The sequence below is a fragment of the Erithacus rubecula genome (assembly GCF_903797595.1).
Source record: "Erithacus rubecula genome assembly, chromosome: 3".
NCBI classification, from domain to species: domain Eukaryota; kingdom Metazoa; phylum Chordata; class Aves; order Passeriformes; family Muscicapidae; genus Erithacus; species Erithacus rubecula.
Genome location: NC_136689.1, coordinates 440,352 through 450,895, shown reverse-complemented (window position 1 = coordinate 450,895; position 10,544 = coordinate 440,352). Strand labels below are relative to the sequence as shown.

Here is a 10,544-nt window from a genome sequence, read left to right as displayed (position 1 = left end):
AAGAGCATCCCACACACTTGTGAGAGTCCAGAGCAACCTGCCAGGTCCTTGCAGCTCCAGAGCTGGGATAGCAGCTCTGGCAGTGGGACACAGTCCTGATTTTCCATGTAGACTCAATGATCAATCCTGTGCTGGTTTGGGAATGTTTTTCCTTAGTTTTGGGAGCCCTGGGCTGTGCCTGCTGATCAGTGGCAGCCCAGGGAAGCCAGGCAGGCTCCAGGGATTGTGGCAAAGCCAGGGAGGGAGGGGAGTCAGGGCATGTGTGTGCTGTAGGAATGCTCCTCCCTGGTGTCCCTGGGTGTCCCTGCTCTGCTGTGGAAGTGGCAGTGCCCCAGGGTGGTGGCAGTGCCCAGGGGTCCATGCAGTGTCACAGTCTGCCCAGGGAGGATGAGAGGAGCAGCAGCTGCTGGCAGTGCAGCTGTGACAAGCACAGCATGGTGTATAATTGGGGTAGTATCTGTATGATTATCCTTGGAGAGATCCCAAAGCCTGGCTCCCAGGCTCTGCCTTTCCCTTTTGGAACCAGCAGGGTCGCTGTGTGACATCAGCACTATGACATCAGCACTGTGTGACATCACAGGCCTGGTTCTCTCTGCCCTTAACCAGTGTCTATCCAAGAGAAGGGCTGAGGAGCCTGGCCTGGCCCCCCTGTCCCCAAGCTGGGGCTGTTGTGGGACCAGAGCCCTTCAGAAGGAGCCCCTGCCTGCAGTGTGCAGTGTGAGCTCAGTCAGGGACACGGAGCCTGGGGGGCCACCGAGCCCCAGGCAGGGCTGGCCCAAGGCAGCCCGGTGGGCAGCAGTGGCCTTGGCCAGCAGGGCAGCAGGGACAGCTGTGCTGAGCCAAGGCCAGCAGCACGGCCTCGGGCCAGGGCCGCTCCGGGGCTGACACTGACAGGGCAGCTGCAGAGTGGGTGTCAGGAATGGTGCCACGGTGGCAGGACACGGTGGCCTTGCCCGGGTCAGGCAGCAGCCGCGTGCTCAGGGCCTGCCCGGGCACCGCGTGAGCTGGGTGGGGCTTGCAGCGGGGCCGGGCTGGGCTGACGGGGCCATGGGAGAGCAGCAGCAGCTGCAGGGGGGGCTCAGAGCCCTGGCTCCTGCGGGGGGCTCTGCCCGGGCTGCTCCAGGGCTCCCCCTGACCCTCCGGGGTGCCTGCCCGGGCTCTGCCCCCTGTCATCGATACTTGTGTAAACCACAATACTTAAAATATGAAAACAACATAGACCTAAATAAAAGGAAATGTAAGATTAAACTCACTCTGTTTAAATCCCCCTGTTATGAATATTGTATATACCAGTTTGTAAAAGAAAAAAAAAGGGTTTTCCATAGTCTGAAAGGTTTTGCAGAATCAGATTTCCTGCCTTTGTGCAATCAATCACAAACTCTCTGCTAAAGATCAGACTTCCCAATTCCTCTGTTTTGTATCTACCCAGACCAGATGGTTCCATGACCAATTGTCCCAAGAGCTGTCTCAGGGAAGTTTGGAAGTTTCTTTGCCACCACTGCTTACCTTGCAGGATTACTACAGCAAACCAATAACAATTATTGATTACTGCAAGGAAAACCATCCTATAAAAAGGGAGCTGCAAACCAAGCTGGGTGTGAGCGTGGAGCGGGCGGTGACCCCTCGCGTTTTCCCCAGCGTTGCTCTGTGTATATAAAAAAAAGCAATGTAAATTTTACTGAATATCCAGACTTTGTTTCTCATTTACAACAGCCCGAGCCCCAGCGCGGCCCCGTCCGCTCCACGTGCTCCCGCCGCTCGCGCCACTTCCGGGGCGTGGCCTGACAGCGAGGGCGTGGTTATGCAAATAAAGCGTTGCTATGCCAACACGCGCGGGCGTGGCCATGCAAATAAAGCTCCATAATGTGACTGACCGCACTTGGGGCGTGGGCAATGTGAGTGGGCGTGGCCGCGCTGACGGCGGGGGTGTGGCCGGCGTGCGGCGCTGCGCGCGCGCGGTCGGGGCCCGGCGGCGGCAGCGGCAGCGGGGGGAGGGCGGGAGGGGGTGGGAGAAACCGGGCCGGGAACGGGCGGAACAGCTCAGGATTAACGCGAGCTTAGAGCTAATAAACCTCACAACATCCTGCATCCAAAAAAAAAAATAACCAGGCCGAAAAAAATCCCCCCAACGACGGAGCGCGAGAACCGCGGCCGCTGGGAGGTCAAAGGGCGGAGGTGAGGAAGGAGCCGCTTCCCGGTGAGGTGAGAAGGGGCCGGGGCGGCGGCGGCAGCGCCATCGGTGTGGGAGCAGCCCTCAGCGGCCTTTCCGTGCCTCAGTTTCCCCTCAGGCCCCTCACGGAGGGTCCGCGCGCGCCGCCTCCCGCCCCCACATCCCCGCTGTGCTCTGGGGGCAATTCCCGAGCAGCGCGGGGAGGGGAGGGTGGCAACGGGCAGCGTTTTGTTCCGGGGGGTTTGTCGGTGCCGTGAGGATTCCCTGCCGCGCTCTCTGGGGATTTGGCTCGCTGCTGCCAGTGCAGCCCTCGGGATAATCACCTGTCTTTGCATTCCTGCCATCGGGATTCGGGAATGGACAGAGGTGGAGAAAGTTTTGGGGCGCCGAAGGTGCACAGTGGAGAGGGGAGAGAAGGGCTGATCACCTCTGGGTAGGATCAGAAGATGTTTTATGGGAAAGGTTTAAAATGACGGAATATGTGAAGGGAACGGTGCTGCGGGAGGTTCGGTGCGGGGTGCCAGGATTTGCTGCTGTGGCTCCGTGCTCTCAGCAGCCCCCTGAAACATGCTGCACCTCGGGATCGTGTCTAAATTCCGGGGTCCAATTCCTCCTGTGAGTCACAGCGAACGTATTGGCGTTCATGTAAGAAAAGGAGCAAGGAGCTTTTGGAATGCTGAGGCGCTTCTGGGGCTGCGTTTGGGAGAATCCCCGAGGAAAGGGCTCCGGAAAGATTTTGGCCTTAGTGCCAGAATTTCCTGAATGCAGCATCCACGTGTTTTTCCGGGTTGTTGAAAGGCAAACCAAGTTTCTTTTCATTCAAAGGGCAGAGATGAGGCGTGAGCTCCCTCTCTGTGAAAGCAGAGCTGCGAGGGCAGGACCGGGGTGGTAAATTTGGGATTACACGAGCTGTTGTGTAATGCAGAAAGGAGATTAGCTGGCTGGGATTGGGAAGAGAGGAAAACACCCCGGGATGTTCCCTGAACGTGTGACACAGCTCCATCTTTCCAGGTACAACTGGGCATGGTTTATTTTTCCAATCATGATTTAAATATAACATCCCAAAAGAGCCCAGAACAATCAGGGTTTGTCTCGGGAGTGTTAAAATAGTATTTTAAGTGTCAGAATCCTGTGATGAATGAATTAGGCTCTCACTGAGTTGCTCAACACTGTTTTCAGTCAGGGTTGTTGGGCCTGTCTGGCGTCACAGTTTGGATCGTTATGCACCAAAAACTCCTCTTTTTTTTCTCTGATGAGAATTTAAAAAGTAGAGCAGGTACAGCTTAAGGAACAAAAATAGCATTACCTGCCTGTTGTGGAATGTAGTAGGTGAGGAGCAGCAGCACCTCCAGCAGATCCTGAGTGCTGGGAATCCTTTCCAGGCCAGGCAGCTGCAGGCATTTCCTCCCCTTCCACAAAAGGCTTTTCCTAGGGAGCTGTGGCTGGAGATGGGGGCACAGTTCCCTGTGGGGACGGTGGCACTGGGCACAAGGGACTGGTGGCACTGGAAGGAGGTGCAGAATATTCTGCAGGCACTCCTTGGCTCCAAGATCTGTGATTATAATTCCTCTGAATGCCTTTCTCCCCTTGTGCAGTGCATTAAAGGGTGAGAAGGAGCACTGAGCAGTTCCTTGGTGCTGCTGCTCACATCCACAATCCCCACAACAGGGAATTCAGGGAATCTTTTCATTCATGTCCTCAGGTCAAGACCCAGCCCCAATGGCTCAGAAATGCTGTGGTCTTTTGGCATAACTGGGAAAAAATCAAGTTCTCCTCCCAGGAAATGAGTGATTTCAGCTGGAGTGGGAGCCTGGTGGGCAGTGGGGAGGGGAGCAGGGTTGCAGTTCTTAAATCTGAATTAATCCTGTGTGGAGCATTGTGATAATGGAATAATAGTTGGTTTGTTTACTAAAGACAATGTCCAAGTCAGACTAAGGGACTTGCTGCCTCACAGGAGAATTTTTGGGGTCGTTTCTCCATCTGGAAGGAAGAGTGCAGTGATTTCCTGAGCTTCCTAACTGATGATTAGAAAGGAGAATGTTGGATGGATGCTGGAGCCCTGGCAGTTGGTGTGTCCAGCCTTGCTCCTGCTGGGACCCAGCAGCAGTTTAAATCCAACCCAGGCAGGTGTCACCTCCCAGGTGCTGTGTCCCTCTGGGGCTCTCAGGACCCTTCACAAGCCCCAAAGATCTGGGAGTGCAGAGCTCTGAGCCATGGAAACTGTCCTGGTCTGAGCTTTATTTCTGAGGGAACCAAGCAGGGGATTGAGGGTTATGTCTGAATTGTTACTTTTGATTTCATGGATAGATGGTCAGAACTGTGAGGTTTTGTGTCTCTTTTGTCATCCCTCACATCCTGCCTGTGAGGGGATCCCTGGTAAGAGTTTTGGAAACCCTTCACTTACAGGAGCCCAGTTGGTGCCACACCCCCAGCCCTCCCTCTGGGCTGTGAGGACTCTGGGTTTATATTTCCACCAGGGATTTTTCAGTGCTTGACAGATAAACTTCGTTTGACCGAGCTCTAATTACAGTAAGTCAGGAAACTGCTGCCACTGACAGCTGGGCTTTGCTGCAGGGGTATTTAATGGTACTCAAAAGATATTTCTGGGAGGTTTTGGAGGGGTTTTCATCCAGGAGGCAATGGACCCCATATGGGCTATGGGTTTGGAAAGTGCAGAATTCTGCTCAGAGGGTTTGTGTGGACGTGGTTTACATGGGGAGGGCTTTGGGAAGCTGCTGTCTGCTCCTGGGGCTGCAGTGGGCTGGGAAAGGAGCTACAATTCCTTCCACAGACAATGTCTGGGCACTCCTGTTGGTGTTACTGTCCTCTTTAACTGTCCCTGCCCTGTCAAACCGAGGAGTGAAGCATCTGTGCTGGCACATCCCTTAAAAAAAGAGCTGCACAGGAGCTGCAGTTTAGGTATTCAGCCATGAATTTGAGTTTTGAATTTGTCTGTTTCAGAAATAAACACCAAACCATACAGACAGGATGTGTTTGCCTGCATTAAGCAGGTTGGTTTAGTTTGGGTTTTAGTTCCTAATATTGATCATTACCACCAGTGCTGATTTCTGTTGTGAAGGAGATGTTTGAGCCAGGAAATGTGGCCTCTGCAGGGAGAGCCCTAGGGAAAGGAGTTGTGCTCAGTTCAGATCCTGGTTTGCTGAGACAGAGGGTGAATCTCCACTGAGCTGGGATGGTGAATGGCTCCTGGTGCTTCCCAGGAAAACTTTGCCTCACAAAAGCAGAGCTGGAGCTGGGCAGGAATCCTTCAAGTGCTGATTTATGGTTGCTTTCAGCTCTCCTGCAGTGAGGGTTATTCAAACCCAGAGCTGTTTCCATTCCTCATTGGAGAGCAGCAAGGCCACAAAGGGAGGATTAAGATAAAAATCAAACCTGACTGTCAGAGGGCATCGAGGGACTCACAGTTATTCTGGGAATGCCCTTGTGGCAGGAAGGTGGGAAAGGAAAGAACAGAGAGGAAAACTTCACATCTGGCATCCCCAAAACTGGAGTGTTCAGCACCTTTTGGCTCTTGGTGAGCAACTGGTGGTTGCAGCAGCTTTGCAGGCTGTCGTTTCAGAGAGATATTTCTGTCTGTGTGCTCAAAGCACAACTCAAAAAGACCTGAAAAGCTTTAGGAGGTGCCATTTGGGACATGGAAAGTTTTTAAAGCCTGGAGGAGAGCAGGCAGTTGGTGTGAGTGGGACAAAGGGAATGGGGAGTAGTAGTCATCCCAAAATCCTGCAGCAAGTGGGAAGTGGTAGAAAAGCAGCTGGGAAGGTGCAGGAGTGTGGAATAGCTGATGCTGCTTTGCCACTGGTACTCCTTGGCAAGGTGAGTTTGCTTTTTCTAGGGTAAGATACCAGGGCTGCTTCTGGCTGCACGTGAATCCTCTAATTTTGCTTTTTATCCAAATAAGAGTCTTGAGTAGATGCAGTCAAAACAAAGGCAAAGCCTAAGAAGGTGCTGCTGGATAAAATGGTGTTTCAATGAATGCCTTCAGAGCAGCAATAACAGCCTGTGCATGGGCTGGTGTACTGAGAGGGGCTCTGGGGTCTCAGCCATCACTCAGTGGCAGAACAGACTGTGCATGTTCAAGCTGTAAATGACAGAGCAGGGAAGGGCTGCATGTGTGACTCAAACAGCTTGGAGCAATTAAGGGTGGCCTGAAAATGGGCTGGAGGTGGGGATTCAAGCAAAAATAGCCAGCTGCAGGCGTGAGGGTAATTGGTGAGGTGTAATCCCTAATTAGAGGAACCTGGTGGCCTCCTGTATGCGTGGGGAGGGGGAGGTGAAAGTTTGAGTATGAAAATGGGGGGTGGTGGCCTTGGCAGCACTATGGGAGCACTTGGACTCATTCCATGGCTCCAGTGCCACTGCTGGGGCTGCCTGTGCCCGCTGGGAACTGAAGGGTTAAACAGCAGGGAGGGGCCAGGGGACAAACCAAACCCTGCCTGACACCTGGGGACAAGAGAACACTGGATAAACACCTGTGGGGAGTGTGGAGCAAAGCTCTGCAGCTCTGAGTGGGGAGAGCCCCCAGCCCTGCCCCCTGCTGTCACTGTGGGAACAGGGCTGGGGGGTGGGAGGGACAGCCAGGAGAGGGACAGGGACACTGCACAGCTGGGATGGACAGGAGAGGGGACAGGGACACTGCACAGCTGGGATGGGATGGACAGGAGAGGGACAGGGACACTGCACAGCTGGGATGGACAGGAGAGGAACAGGGACACTGCACAGCTGGGATGGGATGGACAGGAGAGGGACAGGGACACTGCACAGCTGGGATGGGATGGACAGCCAGGAGAGGGACAGGGACACTGCACAGCTGGGATGGACAGGAGAGGGACAGGGACACTGCACAGCTGGGATGGGATGGACAGCCAGGAGAGGGACAGGGACACTGCACAGCTGGGATGGACAGGAGAGGGACAGGGACACTGCACAGCTGGGATGGGATGGACAGCCAGGAGAGGGACAGGGACACTGCACAGCTGGGATGGACAGGAGAGGGGACAGGGACACTGCACAGGTGGGATGGGATGGACAGGAGAGGGACAGGGACACTGCACAGCTGGGATGGGATGGACAGGAGAGGGGACAGGGACACTGCACAGCTGGGATGGACAGGAGAGGGACAGGGACACTGCACAGCTGGGATGGGATGGACAGGAGAGGGACAGGGACACTGCACAGCTGGGATGGACAGGAGAGGGGACAGGGACACTGCACAGCTGGGATGGACAGGAGAGGGGACAGGGACACTGCACAGCTGGGATGGGATGGACAGGAGAGGGGACAAGGACACTGCACAGCTGGGATGGGATGGACAGGAGAGGGGACAGGGACACTGCACAGCTGGGATGGACAGCCAGGAGAGGGACAGGGACACTGCACAGCTGGGATGGGATGGAAGCTCTGGGCTGTAAGTGCCCGGGGCTGTTGCATCAGTCTCTGGTGTTTTTAGGAGAAAGTGATTCCCCAGCCACTTGTGGAGCTGCTGTATTGACAAACACAGAGAGGAGATTCCAAGGGGTCACATGGAGTGCAGTGGATAAGGACCACAGGAGCTCCCTGTGTGCCTTTTGTGAGTTATCCCGGGATAAAGGGACAGCCCCTTCCTGCTGTGAGTTATCCCGGGATAAAGGGACAGCCCCTTCCTGCTGTGAGTTATCCCGGGATAAAGGGACAGCCCCTTCCTGCTGTGAGTTATCCCGGGATAAAGGGACAGCCCCTTCCTGCCCTGAGCTATCCTGGGATAAAGGGACAGCCCCTTCCTGCTGTGAGTTATCCCGGGATAAAGGGACAGCCCCTTCCTGCCGTGAGTTATCCCGGGATAATGGGACAGCCCCTTCCTGCTGTGAGTTATCCCGGGATAATGGGACAGCCCCTTCCTGCTGTGAGTTATCCCGGGATAATGGGACAGCCCCATCCTGCTGTGAGTTATCCCGGGATAATGGGACAGCCCCTTCCTGCTGTGAGTTATCCCGGGATAAAGGGACAGCCCCTTCCTGCCCTGAGCTATCCCGGGATAATGGGACAGCCCCTTCCTGCTGTGAGTTATCCCGGGATAAAGGGACAGCCCCTTCCTGCTGTGAGTTATCCCGGGATAATGGGACAGCCCCTTCCTGCTGTGAGTTATCCCGGGATAAAGGGACAGCCCCTTCCTGCTCTTCACATGCAAGGGAATTCCCTTGGCAGGATGCAGCAAGAGAAGTGAACTTTGAAAGAATATTTTTTTCTAAATGTGGTTGTTTTCTCTTTTTGTCACAATTCCCAGCCCTGTGTTTCATGGCTCTGCACGTGGAACATCCTCTCCTGTCTCATCATGCAGCCAGCTGTTTGCTGCTCTTGGGAGTATTTTGGGAAGGAAGAAAGGATGGAAACCACATTCAGTGGGTGACTTCCAAAGCAGGAGTGTAACTGAGGCTCTTCTCTTGAGGCAGAAAAGTTTCAAAATGTCCCATTTTGGAAACTGATTTTAATGTCAGCCCTTGTTTTGGGAGCAGATAACTTTATCTGACATGTAGAGGTTATTGAAGTGTTCTCTTTGGATCTTTGTTGTTGCTACTCCAGCTTTTCAAGAGATGTTAATAATGTGTAGTGTGAGTGAAATACCACTTATAAAATGGGGTCTGGTTCAGATAACCTCTGAATTTTTGAACTCAAACCATAAATGAATGTTGCACAGAGAGGAAACAGGCAAAATAAGGGGGGCAAAGCTGGCAAAGTGAGTCAGAAGAGGTAAAATCCAGTAAGTTTGCACATTTTGGGGACTGAAATCTGGCTCAAAACCTCGTGTCAGACTTCCAGCACTGTTGTACCATTAGCTGGAATGGGGGGAGTGGACTCAGCAGTGTCACTTTCTACCTTTTGAATATGGAAAGCAGCCCTGTGTGAAGGCCAACCCACTGAGGACCCAGAGGCTGTTCTGACAGCAGTGTTGCATTAACCCTTGCAGCCAGCACCTCCCCAGGGCTGTGCATGGCTGTGATTTTCCCATAGGAAGTTTCTGCTCCTCGTGACCCCCGTGTGCCCTGGCAGCACAAAGCCTGGTATTCTTCCCATGGGAATGGGAGGGGAGAGCAGGACCTTGGTGTTAGAGCCCATTGTGCAGCCTTGCTGTGAAGGAGCCTTGTCTTGAGCCAGGCTCTTGTTTTCCCACCTCTGAAGTGCTGGGGAATGTCCCTGGCCCTGCTGGGAGGGAGGGTTGGGCTCTGAGCTCTGTGCCTCTCCCTCCCCCGTGTGCTGCTGGGGTTTGGGGGCTGCCCTGGCACTGAGCATGGCTGAGCCACCCCAGGGCCAGCAGAGGGCAAGGAAACCCAGCTGCTGTTGTGGGCAGTGAGTGATGCAGCAGTTCCCTGCAGCTGCAGGATTCCCTTGGCTGTGGGGTGTGGGTGCTGGGGGTGCCAGTGCTGAGGCTGGCAGCTCTTGGCAGCTCCAGGGGGGCTGTGGATCAGCCACTTTGGTGATGGCTGTTCTCTGTGTGTGTGTGTGTGCTGGGAACAGCCAGGAGTGTGGAACTGCAGAGCTGAGTGTGAGTGTCCCATGGGCTGTGGGACAAGTGGCACAGGGACACTGGAGGCTCTGCCTGTCTGCAGCCTCTGTTCTGGCTCAGATCTGGGCTGGAGCCCAGCTGGAATCACCACTTAGAGCAGGAGCTTGGGCTGTTCTGCTCTGCTCAGTGCTGCTGCTCCCAGGGCTGTTCTGGAGGCAGGAGGTTCCCTGATCCCCCAGGAGCCTGGGTGGGATTGATGGAGGGGGAGTTACTGCTGGTGGTCCATCCCCACCTGGCCCTCAGGTGTGTCAGCATCACATTGAGCTGTTCCCTGCTGCTGTTGCAGCACAGTCCAACCCACTGACCTTTATAAATTCTCATTTTTAGTAAGTTCTCCCTTCTTTCCCATTCATTTCTTCCCCAAACACAGCCCCAGGCAGGCAGGAGGACTCCTCAAATCCCACCTGTGCTGCTGCAGGCTGAGGTGTTCCACGTGCAGAGCAGCTGTGGATGGGCAGGTCAGCCCTTGGATGGTGGATCCTGCTGGAAAAGGGCTCTGGGGGGCAGAAGGACCATGCTGGGTCTTTTCCTGCTTTGCCAAGCTTGGGGTTGTCAATGGAAAATGCTGGGTTAAAATTCCCATTGGAGCTTCAGCTATAAGCAGCATGATGGAGCAAATTATTGAATGTACTGAAGTGCAAGGAAAATACCATGGAACAGGGATTTATTTTGGATTTTCCCTTGTATTTCCCCCCCTCCAGGCTTCACTGGCTCAGCTGTGTGTTTTTATTACACTTAATGCCTGGTTCCAGAACATTTTGTGGAAAACTGAGGAATTGAGTACACCTAAAACCCCAGGTGACTGTGTATTAGAAA

General features: G+C 54.1%; 1 protein-coding gene across 1 annotated transcript in view; it reads left to right on the top strand.

Annotated features, from left to right (window-relative positions):
* The first annotated feature begins 2,000 nt into the window (after nt 1-2,000).
* Nucleotides 2,001-10,544, top strand: part of SCAP (SREBF chaperone) — a 30,679-nt gene continuing 22,135 nt past the window's right edge. Inside the window, 1 exon segment of the mRNA XM_079301900.1 lies at nt 2,001-2,202. The gene's annotated coding sequence lies outside the window, so the exon portion shown is untranslated.